We start from the raw sequence: 22,655 nt of genomic DNA on the forward strand, positions 1-22,655 counted from the left end.
GTCAGGAGCCCAGGGCAGGGCTTGATCGGAGGACCCTGGGATCATGACATGAGCCAAAGGCAGACGCTTAACTGACTCAGCCACCCAGGTCCCCCTCCTTTTGTCTTCTTTAATGTATTGCCTGAATTTTACTCCATTTGAAATTTATTGCCATTCATAATTTGTGTTTGATAGTCTTTACATTTTAGATTAACAATTCTCAAATGTGATCGAAAGACTCCTGGGAATCCCTGAGACCTTTTCAGAAATCTTATGAGGTCAATATTTTCAGAAAAATTCTAAGATACTATTTGCCTTCTTCACTCGCATTCTCTCAGGAGTGTACAGTGGAACATTCCAGTCTACATGATGTATGGCTCTGATACATACATACATCACACTCTGATAGGTAAAAGTACGTGTTGTTGTATATTTTTATGTTTTAAAAATTTCTCAGTTTTATGAAACTTCTACGAGAAAACATGGGAAAAAGTCCTTGTGACCTTGGGTTAGGCAAAGATTTCTTAGATAGAATACAGAAGCGTGAACCATAAACAAAAAATTGATAAATTGGAGTTCATCAAAATTAAAACTTCAGCTCTTTGAAAGACACTTAAAGAAAAAGGGAAAAGAGAAGCCTCAAAGTAGAAGAAAATATTTGCAAAACATACCAGATTAAAGTATCCAGAAGATATTAAAATACCTCTTAAAATTCAATAATAAGAAACCTAATGGGCAGAAAATTGAACAGACATGTTACCAAAGAAGAGACACAGATAGCAAATAAGCACTGAAAATATGGTCTACATCATTGGCCATTAGGGAAATGTAAATTAAAACTACAATAAGAAAATACTATGCATCTATTAGAAAAGCTAAAATAATTTTTTAATTGGCAATATCATGTCCTGGTGAGAATATTGAGTAAATAGAACTCTCATATGTTGCTAGTGGAAATGCAAAATTATTCAACCATTTTGGAATTGTTTTTATGAAGTTATTGTTTCTTGTACAGTTTCTTATAAAGTTACACATAAACTTACCATACAGTACAACAATCCCACTCCTGGGTCTTTACCCAGAGAAATAGAGACATAGAGACAATATATCTACACAAAACCCCATACACAAATGTTCATAGCATCTTTATAGCCAATAGCCAAGAACTGGAAATCCTCACTCACCCACTGATAGTGAATGGATAAAAAAAATCATGGTGCAGCTATACGATGGAATAGTACTCAACAATAAAAAGGATCAAACTACTGATACATGTAATAACATGGATGAATTTTAAAAGCATTATGCCAAGTGAAAGAACCCAGACTCCATAGGCTGCATAAAGAATGATTCCATTTACCTGATATTTGCAAAAAGTAAAATTGTAAGGCCAGAAAATAGATCATTTCAGGACTGGGAGTGGAGAGAAGCATTTGACTTCAAAAGACTATGGAAATATCCTGTATCTTGATTGTGATGGTGGTTATAGAACTGTATAGATTTGTCAAAATTCATAGAATTGCATATCAAAAGGGAGAATTTTACATGCATACAACAATTGACCTTACTAAAAAAAAATTTCAGTGTTAATTTGTAATACAAGCTGTAGTGATAAAATATAATCTACATAAGTAAAAGTTCTTTGGAACCCCAATAATTTTTTAGATCCTCAATAATTTTTATAAGGGTAAAGAGATCCTGAGATCAAAAGGCTTGAGAACCATTATTTTAAGGTCATGATAAAAAACATAGTTTTTATTTCTCTTTTCATTTTGTTTATTGTATTTTGTTAAAACAGCATGCTATTAGATTTTTTAAACTAGTCTGAGTATCTTCAACTTTTAGTAAAATTAGAACATGTAATTACTGTTAGAAGTATTTTTTTGGCTACTTTAGTCTTATTTTACCTTTTTCAAACATTACTCTTTGCTATGTGCAATTTTAACTTTCTCCAGTCATTTAAAAGAGTACTTTGTGCCTATTCAAATTAACCTTTAAGTTTTTCAAACACACACATATAGCTTTTATCTAAATATCAGGGTGAAAAATGAAATAATGCCTTTTATCTTTTCCATACACCTTATGAGATCAGAAATTAATCAATTTACCCATCCTATCTTACTCTAATCAGTGGTTTTGAGGCATGGGCTATTATCATAATTCAAATTATTTTATAATATATATGTTGCTTATTAAGAATCACGTGTTCTGTTTTAAAATATATTAAGAATAATCATAAATATATAAATTTTTATTAAGCCTAACATTTCTTATTTATTTACTTTATTCCTTCCATTATCAAATGTTGAAGGACTTTTTTTCTGATTGCTATGTCAAGTATCTTCTATTTACCCACCATGTTCCTTCTGCATCCCGTTCTCTGTCCTGAAGGATTGGCCTGAATAATTTACACCACTAGGAGGCCTGCCCTGCGGTTTTCTATTGGATTGGCCTATGGGGCCAAGAGCTTGGAAAAGAAAGGAGAGAGATTAGTGTATTATTTCCCTTTGTGAGATTGTTTTAAATTGGTTTATTCCTTAAAAGAAAGCCACTGCCTCTTTATATAGCACACTTACATTTGGGATTTGATTACGTCTCCACCATCTTTTCCCCTCGGGTCTAAGAGTAGGACAGTCTGCTGCTCCTAGCTCTGGATTTTTACCTTCTCTCTTTTGGTTCTCATACATCTCACCCACCCCCTTGCAATTAGTCTGTCTGCAACTAAACTATCCGTAGACTATTCTGAGTCTCCATCTATGTTCTGTAGGGACACTGTTGTCACTGATTAATCATAAGTTTGGCCAAGATAATAGCTTGGCATAGCATCTCTTTTCAGAATTGATGAGCTTTTCCAATACATATTTACCAGGTTTTGGGGACTTTTTTTGTTTTTGTTTTTGTTTTTTTTCAGTCCAGACATTATAATTCAATTTGTTTTTTGTGTCTGTCCCAGTTGTTTGGAATTTTCCTTAAGTTCACATATAATTGTTAGGTTGGATCCTTGCTTTTTATCTTTTCTAACTACCGTCATCTTTCTCATCACTATCATTTCTTTGTCCCATGCCTTTGCAAGCTGGGGAGCACTTGGTACATTTACCCTTGACCTCACCCATTTGGTTTCTGGAATACCAATTCTTCCCTTTATCAGCATATTTTTATTCTATTATTACATTATTAGTTATTGGTGTTTTAAAAAAATCTATCTTACCCCCAATGTTTATTTTCATAGTACTACTTTTCTATATGGCTTTGGCTCCTGTTTCATAAGAATTTTATCTTCTTGTAATCTGTGTGTTTACCCAGTAAAATGAAAGCATTGAGATGGGGTGTTTTTATTAAATTTATATTAAATTTTCTTCTGTTCTCTGAAATAAATAACTTTCTGTATCCTGTTCTTTTAATGATAAATCTTCAAGATGGTATTTTACTTCCATATACTGTATTATTTAAAAAAAAAATTTTTTTGCCCTTATGAGTCTGTCACTATCCAAATTTCCCCAGCTTCGTTTCCTATCCATTTTTGGATGAGTAGACTCCTAGGCTCATACATCCATCTGTAAAAGAAGATTATATATACAACTTCTAGCTCCATTCCAATATCTTTCAAGCCATGATGCAGTATGGATGTGCTAATCTTCTCCCTAATTCTGCACCACTTAGAGTAATCGGAATATACAAATAATCTAATTTGCAGTTTGCCCTCCTAAAAGGACTTTTGCTGATGTTCCTCAATTTACAGCTTTTTGCCTCTGAGACATAATGATCCCCTCCCATTTTCTTTTTACACCTCCCTATTTGGTGTTCTTTTTCACTTTGCTTTTTAGTTCTAAAATGTGTATGAAAAGAGCTACTAGTGGTGAGGAGAAGACAGGATGATGCCTCAGCGAACTTCTAAGAAAATACCTGGGTAGTTGACAGCTCCCCATTTTAATGTCTGGAACAGAGCCCAGGCACTCAGAGCCAAAAGCTTGATGTTCATAATACTGAAATAATTCCATCTTCCTAGGGACCCTTAGAGGAGCTCTATTAGAATAAGCAAACAGTGTATAGACTACTGACCAGAGTAGAATTTCTAATGGTTCCATAATTTGTGGAAATTCTTCATAAATTATGGCCATAGATAGGCATTTATGTCTACTTTTTAGTATTGTTGTATGATTCTCCACACTTCTATATGTAGCCTAAGATAAACTGCATCAGGAAGTAATACACAGAAGCCTGGAAAATACTTTGACACAAATTGATGCATTCTTAGAATGTAAGATAAACTTTTGAAAAAGTGAAGCTTAAATTGGAAATTCAGAGAATTCTTCTGAGGTTGCTTCTGATGACATTGAGTTAAGATTTATAAGGATCACATTTCAAGGTCTATTCATTTCTTTGCAGATCTCTTGGCTATTATCAGCCATTACATTTATTCCTTAGGTTCAGGAAAGAATTCAGATTTTTCTAGGGTTTGAGACTGATGTACTAGGGAAACTCTCTTTAAGAAAAAGAAAAAAATCATGAATACGAAATTAAGTACAAAATGATTACTTATTTAAAATAAGTATTCTGTGTATTACTTCCCGATGCAGTTTATCTTACTTATTTAAAACGGGGAATGACAATATAACATTTAAAAGTTTTAGAAGTCTGACAAATAGCATAAGCATCACAAAACTCAGAAAAAGAACAGTATTTTATTAACTGAGCAACACAGTTACATAAGCCTTTTTTTTACTACACACTTCTGACCGTATACTTTTTAATCGCTACTTTATAGGACAACAATTTTATAATATAATTTTTACTGAATATGGAAAAATAATTCAGTATTTCCTCTAACATTATTGACTGATCAAAATTTGTTTTACTTAATGATGTTTTAGAGAGTTTCATTCAGCTTCACAAGTTATTACCGATATTATCATGTACATTTTCATGTTGTTATCAAACTTGGGAAGCATTCTAACAAGTTACTTTTTTAAAAAAAGATTTTATTTATTTATTTGACAGAGATAGAGACAGCCAGTGAGAGAGGGAACACAAGCAGGGGGAGTGGGGGAGGAAGAAGCAGGCTCACAGCGGAGGAGCCTGATGTGGGGCTCGATCCCATAATGCTGGGATCACGCCCTGAGCCGAAGGCAGACGCTTAACCGCTGTGCCACCCAGGCGCCCCTAACAAGTTACTTTTTAAATAAACTATAAGATATAGAAAAAAAAATTTCCATAGCTAAAGTCTCCTGGTTTCACACACTTCAAACTTTGCTTCTCCCCCACTACTGATTGCACATGCCCACCACTGGAGGACACATTCATATCCTGATCCGGATGCTCCTCTGTGACATGGCGCTGGGTGGGTCAACACAAATGTTGGTCACTGCATTTCTGATAGACATTCCTATACTAGGACAGCTAGCAGTAACATAAATATTCATGGAAGTGACAGAGAATTACATAAATATATTACACTAAACCCAAACTTAATGTATCCAGAACTCAATTTCCCATTAATAGCCAGATCCTAGGTTCAGAACTTTCCAAGTTTAGCATTCTGCTTCTGACTCTAAGATGTAGAGCCTGTCTGAATGAGACTGTATAAGAGTTCAGGCTGTTCTGGAAGCAAGTTCTTTCTTTTTTTTCTTTTTCTTTTCTTCTCTCTCTTTTTTTTAGAGTTCCATGTGTATAGTTACTTTCTTTGCAACTCCACATTTTCCCTTAGTATCTATTCTTTGCTGATGGGTTTGCTGAAACTAGTGAATAGTGAGAATGGATTGACTAAGTTCTATGACAGGCTTTTCCAACATGGTTTGTAAAATGTTAGTGTCCTGACTTATTATATCACATAAATAATATGTGACACTGTGGTTTTCTCTTATACCTGGCTTTTCTGTTTGATTTTTATATAGTGGCTCCCTTCTCCTTGTTAGGTCAGTGTTTGGCAAGTTTTGACAATGGAAGGACATTTTAAACTCCCTTTGGAAGGAAAAGCCAGCTCTTATTTGAAGTCCATTGCATAACTCCATGACCTACTTCTTCACTACCCCTGACACCACTGAGCATTATCCTAGAGGCAGCAGTTGACCTGTATTGCTATTAAATTATTTTCTGCTATATAAAATGTGGACTATATATGCACATACAAAAATAATGTGCACAAAACTAAAAGAAAACACAGTATGTTTAGTAGAGTTCAACATGAGTGAGACAATAATGTAGGGAGGAACAGGCTGGCAAACAGGGATGGAAGCACCTGAGGACCACCCATCTCATGGGATGGAGACAACATGGAAATGATTCCTATTTATTCAGTGTGCATTTCAGGGTAGGAAAGTTCTTCCATTGGCTCAACAATAAACATGGGAGGCTGAGTCTACATCTTTAAGTAAAGATGTAATTTTGGCTTAGGCTTTAAAGAAAGTCCAATCAATACCAAACAGTTTGGATTCAGGCTTCCCTAGATCACAAACCTTCCGTTCTTTTATTTCTGATCTAGGATTTGACTACAGGCTTTGACCTTGTGTTGATACCTTTAGATTTCAGTATTTTCTTTTCTCCAGAATAAAATCTTAGGGGAAACAAAAAGCATAGACTTCATAGTCAAGCAGATCTAAGTTCAGATTCCAACTCTTACACTTCCTCACTGTGAGATTGGGAAAAATACTTTACCTGAACTTCGAATTGTTCATCTGTAAATTAGGAATACTTAAATCTTTCTTAGAAATCTGTAAAGATGAGGGTGCCTGGATGGCTCAGTCAGTTGTGTCTGTCTTCAGCTCAGGTCATGATCATGGAGTCCTGGGATCAAGCCCCACATCAGGATCCCTGCTCCGCAGGGCATCTGCTTCTCCCTCTCACTCTGCTCCCCCCTCCTTCTCTCTCTCTCTCTCTCGCTCACTCTCTTTTTCTCAAATAAAAAATAAAATCTTAAAAAAAAGTAAGAAATCTGTAAAGATGAAATACAATAGCATCCCTAAGGTCCTGGGACAGTACCTGATATATAGTTCTTTTCATTTCATAATTCTGTCATCTGATCCTAGTCAAAGCTATAAATCCACTATATATATGAAATTGATAGTAAATATTTTAAAAATTATGCTGTATCTAGCACAAAAGTAAAGAAACCAATCCATAAAACCCCTTCCCAATTCTAAAATTGTTTTAATGGTGTCTTTCTAAGAAAAAACATGATCTTGAGATTGGGAACCATCAAAATTAGGATAAGGTGGAGGCATGCAAATAAGATGATTTAAGGTATATGGAGGTCATTGGAGGCCAGCAAAGCTTCCAATTCCTGGAATTTCTTTCAAAGATCTGAAATCAGTCAAGCCATGATGGAATCCTCTACCCTACAAAGCCAATTCACTTTTCTATACTTGCTTCCACTGTTCTCCGAAACTCAAATCTCTAATTTCTTATGACTTCTTCCATATCCCTATCCCCAAACTTTTACTCATATACTGTGTTTTATTCTGGAACACTCCCTCTCCTCATCTCTGTCTCTCTAGATCAAACTATTCTCTGGAGTTCTAATTCAATTTTATTTCTTTTGTGAAGCCTCAATGGCTGCTATGTAAAGAAATGGATAGAAGGGACTCTAAGTGTTCATTTGAATCAGAGCAAATATACTTTTCCTAATTTTTACATTTGATTCCCAATCTCAAAATTTTTCTCTGGCTTAAAAAAAAAGTTGGAAATCTATTAATTCTGGTCAGATTATTTCCATATATTTATTTAACTTTTCTCAGCTGCAGGGTTGACTTCTAACCAAAAGGTGTATTCTTAGTAGGGAGGGATCATTTGTAATTTACATCGTTAAGCAATGTGTACAGTACCAGATCATGTTTTACACATAATGAGCACTCAATAAATTTTAATCAGATATATTTAAGAGTTTTTCCTTGTTATGGGTTGAACTGTGTCTCTAAAAATTCATATGTTGAAGCCCTAATCCTCAGTATCTCAGAAGTAATTTTATTTGGAAAAGGGTTTTTGCAGAGGTCAATAGTTAAGATGAGGTCATACTGGATGAGCCCTTAATCCAAGATGGCCGATATCTTTATAAAAAGGGGAAATTCAAGTACCGACATGCACAGAGACAGAACACCACATGAAAACGAAGACAGAGATTGGGGTGATGCAGCCGAAGACAAAGAAACAGCACAAATTGCCAGCAAACCGCAGAAGCGGGAAAGAGACCTGGAACAAATTCGCCCTCACATCCTTCAGGGGGGAACAAAACCTGTGGACACTTTGCTTTCAGAATTCTAGCCTTTAGAGTCATGGGACAATAAAGTCCTGTTGTTTAAGCCATCCGGTGGTACTTTGTTATGTCAGCCCAAACAAACTAACATGGTCCCTAACAACAGAAATAGACGAAGGATGAGATAAATGTGATTCTCGCCTTCTTGTGGAACTTTGGATTTGACTCAGGAAACTACAGAAGCTTGCATCTTCCGCTCGGCAGATCCCAGGTCTTGCTATAAAGGAATGTGGTCTAGGGCAGGCCAGTATGTTACACTGTTTGAGCAAAGGCAGTGTTCACTGTGATTTTAGAGAAGCAACAGAAACAAGAGTGCTATTAGGGCTCTGCCCTCGGTCTCTCAGGTAGCACAGTGCAAACAGCAGGAAGCAGAAGTCTGGCCTCTGTTGGGATCACCATGGAAACGCAGGAATGGCCAATCCAGAGGGGTTAGGACTGTCTTTGGTCTCCTTCTGCAAGGCAAAACACTGCAGGATTAAATCCACATTGGCTGCAGGGTGCTTTGAACAAGGTTTGGTGGTGGTAAACCTGGAAAGGCTCCCCGCACAATCCATACCAATATAATCATGCCTCTGAAATTGTTCCTTTCCTTAGTTCTCTCTTTAAAAAATGTTCAGGGTCTCAAAGTATAGATTTAGAAGACGATAGTGATTGCTCTGGGCCTTGAAAAAATGCAATAAGCAACCCCACAGAGAAATATGTGAAGGTTTATTTGTCATGAAATCATAAGACTGGAATAAAGACTAACAGAGCCTGAGATCCATCCCTCTATCACCAAGCCTTTTCTTAAAGATAAGAAGTTACCTTACAAAGAAAGGTAAGAAGGCAATTTTCTCTCTCTCTTCTCTGCTACCTGTTACTTGGAACTGGAAGGGGGAGGAGAAGAAAGATGTAAAGACTGAAGAAATACATTGATAATGCTAAAAACCCACATCCATATTTACTCTACATGTTACAAAGTGATATTTGTGCCTGTTATTTTCTTTTCCCCTCTCAGCAACCCTACAAGGCAGATATTATCTTCCTTTTACAAATCAGGAAACATTCATTCATTTTTTTTTTCTAAAAATGAAACTCAGAGCTGGCTCAAGTCCCTACATCCAGTAATTACTGCTGAAACCTCGTATTCAGAGCTTCTAGCTTCAAACTGGATATTATTTTCACCAAGACACCTTGGAGAGAAGAATCAGCAATGGGGGAGGAGGATTAAGAAAGAAATGAATGAAAGGGAAAGATGGATGTGCAGGAAGGGACTTCCTCCATTTGGGGGAGCAGAATTAAAGACCCAAAGAGAAAAGGGGGTTTTCATTGCCCACCTCGTCTTAGTCTGGCCTGGCCTCTGCACAGAAGATCACCGTGCTGCATTGCTGTATTTCACTCTTTTTATAATTTCAGTATCATTATCACCCAACCTTGTCTCCTTGATAATCTCAATCCCATTAGCATTTCTCCCTAGGCTTCACTCTCCAGCCTCTTGGCATCTTCGTACCTTCTCTCTGAATCTTCCACATGGTATCTTTATTCCCTCTCAGTTGTAGAAGCCAGAGCTGGATGAAATCTTTCAAGTAGATTTTACCTTCAACCTACCACTCTCTACCGCACGATGAGGGAGTCTGTCAAAGATTAGAACATGATGTAATTCAGTGTGTATTTGTTTTTAAATAAACTACATTCCAGATAATGACACATGTAAGACGTAGGACCAGTATTTTATTCCAATGCCTATCCTTTGGGCTCTTTTCCCTTTAACTAATAGCACCTGGTAATTAGACAATGAAAGAGGAAAAATAAGTTTATTCCAAACCATACTGTACATCCCCATTTCCAGGTTGCCTCTCCTAGAGATATCATTTTCCAGTTCAGGCAACAATGAATCCTGAAAAATTTAAGTCAAAATTTTCTATCAAATGATGACAGGGAAAAAATGGGTTATAGATTTCTTGTGTCACCACTCAGAAACAAGAGATAACATTAATTAATTATTTACTATGTATTACTCACCATGTGCGAAGGCCCTCATGTTTATTATGTACCTTTCATCCCTACAACCTTAGAAAGTGGATATTGTACTTTTTACTGTAGAGAGAAGGGACATCAGTCAAGGTCCATTTAACTCCAAACCTTTTGGCCACTATGTTATAGCCCCAGAATATGAGTAGTATTCTGTACTGTCTCATCGACAGAAAGCAAAATGTTATTGTAAGAAAAGGGGAAAAGTATGTTTTACAGACTTCTAGAACTAACTTTATTTTTTTATAGTCATATTTTTTTATTATGTTAGTCACCATACAATACATCCCTGGTTTTTGATGTAAAGTTCCATGATTCATTAGTTGCATATAACACCCAATAATAACGCTAACTTTAAAATGACTGTAGAGGGGCGCCTGGCTGACTCCATCAGTAAAGCATACGATTTTTTATTTCAGAGTTGTGAGTTTGAGCCCCATGTTGGGTATAGAAACTACTTAAAAATAAAATCTTTAAATAAATAAATTACTGAAATAAAAATGTAGAAAAAATGAGAAAAGAACATTTTTTCCTTAGAATATTGATGGCAAAACTGAAATGGATATTTGGGGATTTAATAATCTAACCAGATTAGTGCCTTCATCATCTTATTTTTGCTATCCTCTGAACCAAGAAAGCAGGAACCCTATCTATGTCTCAGTTATCCAGAACATAATATAGTCAGGCTGGCTATGTTAATTAACTCAGAACGCTAAATGATGGGTCAGTTTAGTCACTAAACAATCCAATTAATAGATGAGAGTAAGTAGCAGCCTGAATGTGCCATGGCTAATTTCATCCCTGCCTGTTGACTTTTTAGTAATTGATCTGATCCATCATGCACCTAACCTACTTGGTTTTTAAGATGCCTAGAATACTGTGTGTGGTGCTCCAACTATTTCAGTAATATAATTCTGGTCTTCAAATGCCTCTTTCTCAAAAAAGAATCAGCACTCGGATGAAAGCATATACAGCAGGCCTAACTAATTTTTAAAGGAGATACATTTTTTTAAAGATTTTTATTTATTTATTTATTTATTTATTTATTTATTTATTTGACAGATAGAAAGAGAGAGAGAGAGAGCACAAGTAGGGGGAGCAGCAGGCAGAGGGAGAAACGGGCTCCCCATTGAGCAGGGAGCCCGATGCAGGGTTCAATACCTGGACCCTAGGTCATGCTCCTTAACACTTAACAACTGGGCCACCCAGGTGCCCCAATAGATACATTTTCTAATAATGGATTCTGTAGCTGAAATAAATATGTTCTTTATCTTCTATCTCTAGATATGAAGGATGTGTAACAATAAAATAAATTGCCTTTGAAAGTGATTACTTAGTACACTGGAATCCTTTGAATTGTCATGCTGATAACTTAAAGTATTATTGGTTATTATTAACTAATAGTTTGTAGGGTCTTACTTGTTATTTTAGACAAAATGCTCTAGTTTTACCATTTTATTTTTATTAAGACATTAATAATTCTCCATTGTCATAATTCTATTCTATCTATAAAATTTATAAATTCTATCTATAAAATAATTAAAAGTGACTAATCCTGCAACTAATAAAACAACATGATTTTAATAGAAAGAACACTAGTCTACATTCCGAAAACCTAGATTATAACCTCAGCCACATCATAGATTCACTAAATTCAGAGAATCTACAGCCAAGGGGAAAATATTTTTGAGACTGTTTAGTCCAAACCCTCAAAGGAGAGAATCTGAAGCCTAGAGAAGTTCATTACCATACCTCATGATTCCTACCCCTGGATCTCTCCTCCTCTGCAGTCTTAGAATTTACAATAAACTTTAAAAAAGAAAGTATATTTTATAACTAACTAGATTAGGGAAATGGTTTATGTCTTGATTACCTTGGACAAATCTTCAAAGTACCGTATGGTTGTTAAGATTACATAATAGTGGTAGCCTTAAAGTTTTGAAACATGAATACAAACCCATTTTGTAACGCTTTCTTAAGCGAGATCAACTATAACAAATCATTAAATTTTGATCCATACTCCTTCATTACATATTTCACTGTTTTATTTGTGTGTGTGTGTGTGTGTGTGTGTGTTTTGTTGGCTCTCATAGTACTTTTTAGTATTAATAACTAAGCAAGATGGATTGAGTGAGTATGGTGGAGGTGGTGGAGTGTATAATGTGTGAATTCTTAGATGTATATCTTTCTATCAATTATTTATCTATTCATTCACCTAATTATTCAACACATATTGACTGACTGCCCATAGACTCTAGAACACAGAAATAAATGAGACATGGTGGCCTCCAGACCCTACAATCCAGGAAGATACAGACACTCCAGCCTAGGATTACAGCACAGAGCACTGTGCTGTGAGCAAGGTGAGAACAAGGAATGGCAAGCTCATGGATGTTGATGTAGGCTGGTCAGGCAAGGACAAGCTTCTAGGAGGGGATAATACCTAGATTTAATGGCTTACAGGATTAATAATAGCAATACTTACAACATGCCAGGTGCTATACTAAGCACTTTACATTTATTAATTTATATAATCCACACAACAACCCTTTGAGGTAGGTCCTATTATTATCTCCATTTTATACATGAAGCAACCAAGATTCAAGGTCATGGAGTTCTAAAGTGGCAGAACTTGCATTTGAAATCAAACAGACTCAAGATAGTGACAAAGAAAAGGGAGTGAGGGTGAACAAAAAGATAGGATGATTTAAGGTCATAGATGTTAGCAACAGCAAATCATAAAAGCTTTGTGTGGCATATGAACAACTATGAACTTATCCCAAAGGCTATAATTACGCAAGGCTCTTCAGTGTATCAAAAGTATGACTCAAGTACACACATTCTCACTTCTTTGCTCACATTGCTATCAGGAATGTCCTTCTTATACCCCTGCTCTTTTTCAAATAATTTCCCATCTTTTAAAAGCTTCTCTGTGACACTTCTAGCCTATAGGCCCCACTATCCCACTCTTCTAGCACAAATGGCCCTTATCACATTATTCAATAGTCCTATCTGATATTGTGTACTAATTTTTCACATGTATTTATCTAATCACCCCATCAAGGCATGTCCTATTCTCCTTCTATATTCCCATAGTATCTAATTCAGTTATTGAGCATCTAGAAGTTATTCATAGAATAAAACTTACTTTAGAATAAAAACTGATAAATTGATAAGATTTGGGAACAGTGGAATATGTTGTTATTGCTATTTCTTAAAGCAAAAATTTCCCAACCCCTCTATCTGGTCTTTCTGGGTGCTTTTTGCATAACCAAGAGATTTAAATCTCAACAATAGATAATTATAACTTGCTTGGCAAATGCTCAAACTGCTGCCCAGATTAATGGAGGAAGAAAGATAAAATAATAAGAATAAATCACAACACATATATTAGCACTCACTGATTTCTAGTATCCTACTTTATAACCAGTATTATTTTCAAGATAATCATTACATTTTAAGATTAGAAGGTCTCTTCAGTGTTTATGTTGTTTTCCTACACCTTCCAATTCGCCAATCTCCAGCCCCACTATTCAGAGAGGATTTAATTTTTAAATTAGCCTTGACACTTGAGAAACTATTTTTAAAGATCTCCCACGTAGGAAATTCCATATCCTTCAATAGTAATGCATCCCACTCAGCCAGCTCTTCCCTGTTTAATCTAAATCCCACACATTGCAGTTGGGGCCCATTTCCTCTTGTTTTGACCCTTGCTGTATAAATGGAGAATGGTTGATTATCATCAATTATGACTAAACATTCTTTTAAAAAAATTAAAATACTATTAAAAAACCCAGGCCTCTCTTGTTTATTTTAATAATCACAGTAATTTTAACCTATGCTCATAGATCTTACTTCCTAATTATTTTTATCTTCACTATTAAACTCTCTCTAAGTCCTCTACATTCTCTTGTGCAGAATCTAGAGCTTAAAAATGGGGCCCAGGGACTGTCTGGCTAGTGGTTGGCATAACTGGAAGATGACCTCATGGTTCCTGATTTCTGTACTTCTATTCTTGCCTCTCATTATGGTGCCTCCACCCCTTATAGGGCTACTTTTTTGTTTCATTGCTTGATAATCACCCCTGAAATAGCCATCACCCAGACTTAGGAAGATTACAGATCAAGGATTCCCTTTCGGTAATTATTGTTCTGCTCCAAGTACTTTACACTCTTACACTGTTAATCAGAACTCTCTCTGTGAATCTCTTACCATTTCTCCACATTATTAAGGAATCCCCATTAATAATGCTGGTCCTAACCTCTAAGACTGACACCATTTTAGCAGCAAATTTTAATGCGTCATCTTTTTTTTTTCCCTAGATTACTGGCCACTTTGTCCTGACCACCCCCTTCCAAGTGGGCATGTATCTTCATAACCATGTTCTGAGTTTGGGTCTCTGTGCATCAAAAACTGGGATGTACTGTATGGTGACTAATATAACAGAATAAAAGTTATTTTTAAAAAAGTAACATGGGGGCATTAGAAGTTAAAAAATAAAATTTTTTTCTAGATTTACAAAAAAAATAAATAAATAAAGTGCCCTTCTCTTAAAAACATATAATTTAAAACTTGTTAAGGTCAAGATAGACTGCATCAAATCTTTCTCCGACCCACCTTTCTAAGTCGTAATGAATGAGTCTGACAAGGTTTTGTTCTTCAAAGTACTAAATAACCCGTCCAAGTTTTTTTTTTAATCTTTAATTCAAGTCACCTTTTTTTAACTTTAAAAATTATATTAGCCTGCTAGCGCTGTCCTAACAAAGTACCACAGACCGGATGGCTTAAACAAAAAATTGTTTTCTCATTGTTCTGGAGGCTAGGAGTTCAAGATCAAGGTGTTGGGAGGGCAGATGTCTTCTGAGGCCTCTTTCCTTGGCTTGTAGATGGCCATCACCTCCCTGTGTCTTTATGTGGTCACCCATTTGTGCAAGGCTGTGTTCTCAAGTCTTACAGGGACACCAGTCATACTAAGATTAGGTCCAACCCCAAAGACCTTGTTTAATCTTATTCTCTTCAAAGACCCTCTTCAAACCCAGTTACTTTAAGGTACTGAGTGTTAGGACTTCAACATATGAATTTTGCAGCAACATCGTTCAGCCCATAACAAAATACATACTTATCCTTTACTATCTTCCTTCCTCCACTAGGTAAAAATATTATTGACAATTTGCCAGAAATGCTTCTCTGCCTTGCTTTACTTTTTTCACCCTCAAATTACTTCCCAAGCCCCAGTCTAGGATTTTTTGTTGTCCTAAAGTCTTCACTAATTCTCCGTATTTCTTTTAAACATCTTTTTGGTGTTGCTTTTCTTTTTTTATGACAGCAAAACAGCTTATCAATTCAGTCAATTGAGGAAAAACAAATTTCATCCTTAGTGGAGTTGATTGGTCTGTATCATCAGTGTGTCTATATCATTTAAGGCAGTCTCCTTAAATACAGCCTTGATAGTATTCAGAATTATTTCCATTTCAAATATAGTTCTGTGTTCAGAAACTTCTATTTTTTTCACCTTTCATTATGTTTTATGCTATTTTCTCAAAGTATGCTTAACTTTTTTGGATTGCTTTGCTCCTTAAGCCTTGTTAGTGTAGAGAATTTTCTTCAAACTAACTCCCTAAGATTATTGAAGTCTGATTTCTGAAACACATTAATTTTAATTCACTGATAGAAAAGAATTTGTAAAATACCTACAATCGCCAAAGACACGAATGATTGAATTAAGAGACTAAGCTCAGATTCCCCAGGATCAACTCCAACTGGTACTGCTAGGTTGAAAAATGGGGAGTGTCTTCCCAACATTGTCTTTGATTACCTCCTTCTTTTAACCAGTTCCCCGCATGAATCTTATTAATTCCTTTGATGCTTCCTTTGTGTAGATTATTTCCAGTCCTATCTTTACATACTCATGTTCTCAGTTTTATTTTGGGTAACTGTAGCTAAATATCCCCCCCCATCATTATGACTTCCTTTAAATCTGTTCCTTTTCTAGATATCTCCATTTCTCTTGATCCCCACTTTTCCACTTACTCAGGCTGGAAACTTTATCAACAGAGGCATGGCTTTTCTCTTCCTTCACTAACCATCTTTGATTTTTGTCTTCATTTCCATTACCACCACCCTCCTTTATGACTTCATTACCTCTGACTTAAACCAGTCACTGGTCACATACTAGCATATTCATTTGCTGACTTCCTCTCTCACTACCACCACCACCAATGCATCCCAGCCCCTGTCTACTCTAGATTGGCATTTCCCACAACAAGTTGTGTAGAGAGGGAATGCAGATAAGAAAATGGTCAGTTTCTTAGAAATTAAGAAAGATGTTAAAATAAACAAAAAGGTTGCTTCCCTTAAACACTAGTTCAAAGAATATATATATGTGAAATGCCTTCCAATGCCTACTAAATAAAATTCAAATTCTTATCTTAGGTAAGGTATTCAATGCCTTTCATATTCTGGCTCTAATTTCCCCACAAATCTCCTTTGATGCTCCAAAGTAATGGATATTTTGTTATTCCTCCCACATACTGTGGGCTTCCATAGCAGTATTCATGCTATTCACTCTCTTTTGATGCATACTCTCCAGTTTCTACTCATCATTCAAAATTAAGTTTTTATGTGGAGCTTTTTGTAATGTGTTTAGTTATAAGGGATTCATATCCAACCCATCCTCTAAACTAGGGGTCTCTGAACTAGTATACACACACCCCAAAGGAAGAGCAAGTGATCTATTGGGATATGAAAAGAAAATATTTGAAATCTATTTTTAGCAGGCTTAAGAAATAAGCAAGAATTGAGTTACTGTTATTTAATATACAAATTGACAGTGGAACCCTCACTGGGCCTACGCATCAGATATGGTTGCCATGGAAGGTAGTCTGAAAAGTCTGGAGTTTCACGATGAGGAAGCATTTACTATGACACATCTAAGGCACATATCTATCATTTATTTTAGCATATTATGACATAATACTGTTTGTGTAGGCATTTGGTCTTACCTACTTTTTAATTAAACTGTCTCACAACCTGTTTAATAATTTTTCTAAAAGAACTTGCAAATTAAAAATAATTTTATAATGTAAGCACCAACAAACAAAAATTAAATAACAGATATAATTTTTTCTCTCCCAAATATGAGTTTTACATCAGCCACACTAGGCGTAAAAACAATGACTGTTGAATCAGATCTGACTTATAATCACATTACCATCACCAAAAAATTATTCATAGTATGTTTAAGAAAGTAAGAAGAGTTTTGCATTGTTCAATAAAATTAAAATACTTAAAAAAAATACTGCCTGTTCCATCTTAACATTAATTTCCTCTTTAATTTCCGGTTTTGTATATGACTATAATGTATGTAATATTTATATACAGAATGTATATACATTATTTGCATTAAAATATCATATACATAGACATGCAAAAAATTTTACTAATGGACTGCACAATGAAAAAATGTGGGACCACTTTTCTGAACTAATATAGCATTGCTCATACATCTTTTGTGGAATTCATTGCTTTCTTCCTTTTATTAGAACCATTTATAAATAGGCATTTTTTGGCTCTCCATTTCTTCTAATCTATAATCTCCTGGGGGACAAGGATATCTTATCTTATTCACATTTAATTGTCCACTGTGATTAATATGTTTATTGAGCACATTAATACTTGATTGTTCAATAAGTGGGTGGTAGAGGATGAATGGAAACCTAGTTGAGTAAATGGGAAGGTGAATATGTTGTGGCTTAAAGTGCTCTTTAAACTTGTTCCTAGTTAATTACCAAGAAGTTCACTTAAGAAATCACTCCTAACGCAAGAAGGGATAAAGAGTGTCTTGGGTGGGACTGTAAGGAACAACATAAGACTCCAGATTTCCCTGAGAATAATGTCATATTTCAGGAAGTAAAAGGTAGAGTCCAAATTAGTAGTGGAAACAGTTTCTCTCTTTGAAGAGAACCAGGGCTCCTGACACATCTCCATTGCCCAAAAGAAAACTGCCTGGCTGCTCTCATCATCAACAGAAGTTTTCTTCTGACATGTATTCTCGGAATCTGCCACCTCTGCTACATACACTATAACCCAGGGCCTGGTTTGTTACCTAAAATGAACTGACTCACCAGGAAATGTATTTTTACTGCTCTTTTTAGCTGAGTATCAAGGCTCTGTTTACAGTATAAATGTTCATGACAGCAGACAGATTAAAAAAAAAAATCATGCACAACAACCACTGATGATAAAACATTTTAATCACAAAGCCCTTCACAAGACTAGCACCGTAATTACCAAGGGTTTAGTGTCTCCTCCATTTAAGGAGACACAGTCAGGCAATAATACATGATAATGCCCTTTGACACCAATAAACCTGAAAAGGAAGAATAGGGATGAATCTGAAGGAGAAGAGTTTGTTAAGGAGAAGTGTCTGAATCTGATAAGAAAACTGTAGCACATACTGCATTCAAAGAAAGGAGGGAGGTAATAGGATGAACTGGCGTGGGTAAAGAAAATGCAACCAAAGTGTCCATAAAAAGAGAGAGAGATAAAAGTAATGCACACTCCCGGTGTTGTGTGAGTGCTATTTTGGGGTATAGATGCTTTACTGTATTTCAGAACACTGCAGAGTTTCAAATACCTTAGTCATTTTCTTTCTGATAATTCTTAGCTAAACACAGAACTCATGGAGTCCAAACATCACAATGACTAGAGCCAGGTTCAGCTTTGAAGTAGCCTCCATTTACTCTGCCGCAAGACCACTAGAAGAGCAAAGGGGTCAATTCTGCTGAGAGAGGCCCTGCCCACCAACCCACTCCTCAGCATCACAATATCTCATGGTTTGTAGGAGATAAAGTAAGCTCCCAAATTACAAAGTCCCAGGGAGTCTTGTAACTCCAACTGTAGTTGAGGTATAATAAGTCTGCCTTCGGCTCAGGGCATGATCCCCACGTTCTGGGATCGAGCCCTGCATTGGGCTCCGTGCTCCACTGGAGGTCTGCTTCTTCCTCTCCCACTCCCCCTGCTTGTGTTCCCTCTCTCACTGGCTCTCTCTGTCAAATAAATAAATAAAATCTTTAAAAAAAAAAGAAGGGGACTTTTTCTGAGATGATGGAAATGTTCTGTATCTTTAAAGGGTGTGGATTACACTAAATATGCATTTATCAAAATTCAATTGAATTGTATAGCTAATATTTCTTGGTAATGGTAAATAAATATAAAATCTAGTTAGTAGGTTTGTTTTGTTTTCCCCCAGTGGTTTGGGTTAGCAATTCTCTCTCTCTCTTTTTTTTAAAAAAGATTTTATTTATTTGTTTGAGAGAGAAAAAGAGAGGGCACAGATGGAGAGTGAGATAGAGAAGCAGACTTGGATGTGGGTCTCAATTCCAGGACCCTGAGGTAATGACCTGAGCTGAAGGCAGACGCTTAACCGATTGAACCACCCAGGCACCCCTGGGTTAGCAATTCTTAAACTAATTTCTATGTTTCTAATCTTGAGCAATTGAGTAAATGTATTAAGGATAATGAGGTTCAAGTTTAACATTGTTATAGAAAAAAGTTATAAATGTAAAAAAGAAAATTATAGTGTATGCAATGTTGTTAGATTGGAATGGGAGGCATCAGTATGAACTCTGTTTTTGTAGATGAATGGATAAATAGTGATGGTGATGATAAATGCATGGATAGATAGATGACTAGATAGATGATAGATAGATAGATAGATGATAGTTCTTTAGCTTTGTCTACTTAAAAGGAATAGGACTCATGACACCAGTAGCAATGAGTATATCTAGTACTTATATATGGCTTCTAATTAATAGTGACATATGCACTAAAAAGGGACAAGGATCCATGAGAAAAGTCTAATTACAGAGCTGGAGCAGGGAAAGTATAAAATGATCCTGGAACATCTTATACAGAAATCCAGAAAGTGGTCATAGAATGATGGAAATGTATTAAAAGGACACCAAATTAAAATTTTGTTTCTACTTTCACCCTAATATCAAAAACAAGCCAAAAAACCTACAAAGTTGTAGTTTTTTTTTTTGTAAGCTCATCAGATAGATGAGGATGAAATAAACCAAAATGAAATAAAATCTGGAATGTGACAAGTCCCTTGTAAAAAAAAAAAAGTCCTGTAACTTCTACCATCTTTTGTACGAAAATAGGAATAAGAAGCCACCTTTATAGGTTTCAGGAGAAAACTGAACTTTGTAAGAATTTTAAAGACTAAATGACAGTTGATGTGATGTTCAGAATCCTGAGGAGTGCTATGCACAAAAAGAATCTACATCTGGTGTACTCATCAGATCTTTCCCATAGGCCCTCACTAAATGTTCATGCAAAACATTCTGAGTAGAGCAAGAGAGTTGAGATAGAACCCCTAAAACATAGGCACTTGCTCAATGCTGACAGTAGGGCTGGAGAACTGACAAAGACCCTCCAAGGCACTGACGATTCTCATTACATACTTCTCAGAGGTTTTCCACAGCTGGAGGAAGAATAGGAGAGCTAAGAGAGACACCATTGAGGAGCAGGTGCCCAGAACCTGAGAGTCTCTTTCAGCTCTTCTGCCCTGTCAGACATACCGTGCTAAATCCCTTACAGGTAGTCTGAGCATTCACTGCTACAATTCTCTGCAGTCCAAAGATAAGGGCAAGGCAGGAGAGCAGAAAGAGGTCGCTTCAAACACAGAAAGCCAGGAGGCAAAACATGATGGCAAAGGGAACCCCTTAACAACCTAAAAAGCTGGAAGCCAGTTTATAAAGCAGAATGCAGTCCAGTTGGTTTAGAAAGCTGAAGTTTGTTTGTACGAAGAGTGCTTGCTCTGCAAAAGGTAAAGTACTGACTCACCCCTGAATCATTAACCTAATGGTATACTAAATCTAATTAAAACAACAGTAAATTCCACTCTCAGCTCAACTATGGTTTATATGAACTTCTGACAGGAAAAAAAAAAAGTGTTCCCTTTCCTGAGCAAATATATTATTTACTTCAATCTGTACTTCAGTCCCCTTGTTTGCTTGTTTGTTTGGTCTGGGGTTTCATTTTTGGTTTTGTTGTTTTAGTACACACAATGTCTGCACACATCAAAAATTACAAAACACCTGGAGAAAAAAATGTAAAGGAAATACAAGCAGACTTAAAGATGTCCCACAAGTTAAAATGATAAGACAGGGATTTTAAAATAACTTTGCTAAAAGAATATATTGGAAAAGGTACATAAGTGAACAGATGAGTAATTTTAGCACATAAATATACATTATTACAAAAAGAGCCAAATGAAATTGCTAAAAATGAAATGTATGATATCTGAGATGAAAAACTCATACATTGGCTTATCAGCAGACTGGAAACATCGATGAAAAGACTAAATAAACTTGAAAACAGCTCAATAGAAATCATCTAAATATTAGCACAAAAAAGTGAAACAATGGAGTAGCAATATATAATAGGCTAAATTATATATGATTAGAATCCTATAATGTGAATTAAAATTGTATTAATTTACAAAGGGAAAAATATAACATTACAGTAAAGAAAGTTTGAAGCTTAATCAAATGATCAGAGTTAGCATTATTAATATTGGGAAAAACCAATATCATGTGCCAACTGAAATGCTACACTGAGGACACAATACAACTTCAATGATACAACTACCCACAAAAATGCATAATATGAATCTAATCATAAGGAAACATTACACAAACTGAAGTTGAAAGACATTCTATAACACAAGTCACCTGCACTCTTCAAAAATTTTAAGATCAAGAAAGATAAAGGAAGGTTGAGGAGCCATTCCATATTTAAAGACATTACAAAAAAATGCAATAAGTGGTTCTAGATTGGATCCTGGACAAGGAAAAATATCTATAAAGGACATATTGATGCAATTAATTAAAATTCAGTATGGACTATGTATTAGATTATAATATATATCAATGCTAAATTTTCTGGTTTTGTTACTTGGACTGTGATTGTGTAGAAAAATGCCTGTGTTTTTAGGAAATATGCAATAAACTAAGGATCAAGGGTGACAATATTTAAAATTTACTCTCAAATGGTACTCTGTCCACAAGTATATATAATATATGATACATACATGTATATGTCCATGCAGAGAATAACTAAACAAATGAAGCAAAATGTAAATAATTGGTGAATCTGGGAAAGTATCATTGGAGAGTCTTTTCATATGCTTGAAATTATATCAAAATACTAATTTACCCCCAAAGAACATCCTTAAAATGAAATGATACTGCCAGAGTATACTATGCTCCTTGAGAAGTGGTTATAGAGCAGGCAGGGGGATGCTGTGGTCAGGCAAGCAATCTGCATTTCACTGGGGATCAAGGATAATGTGTCAGTTCTGTGCAGATTCTGAAATTACTCAAGCTTAGAGCCATGAGACTTTAAGACAGGAAAC

This window comes from Ailuropoda melanoleuca, chromosome 5, assembly GCF_002007445.2.
Source record: "Ailuropoda melanoleuca isolate Jingjing chromosome 5, ASM200744v2, whole genome shotgun sequence".
In the NCBI taxonomy this organism is placed as follows: Eukaryota; Metazoa; Chordata; class Mammalia; order Carnivora; family Ursidae; genus Ailuropoda; species Ailuropoda melanoleuca.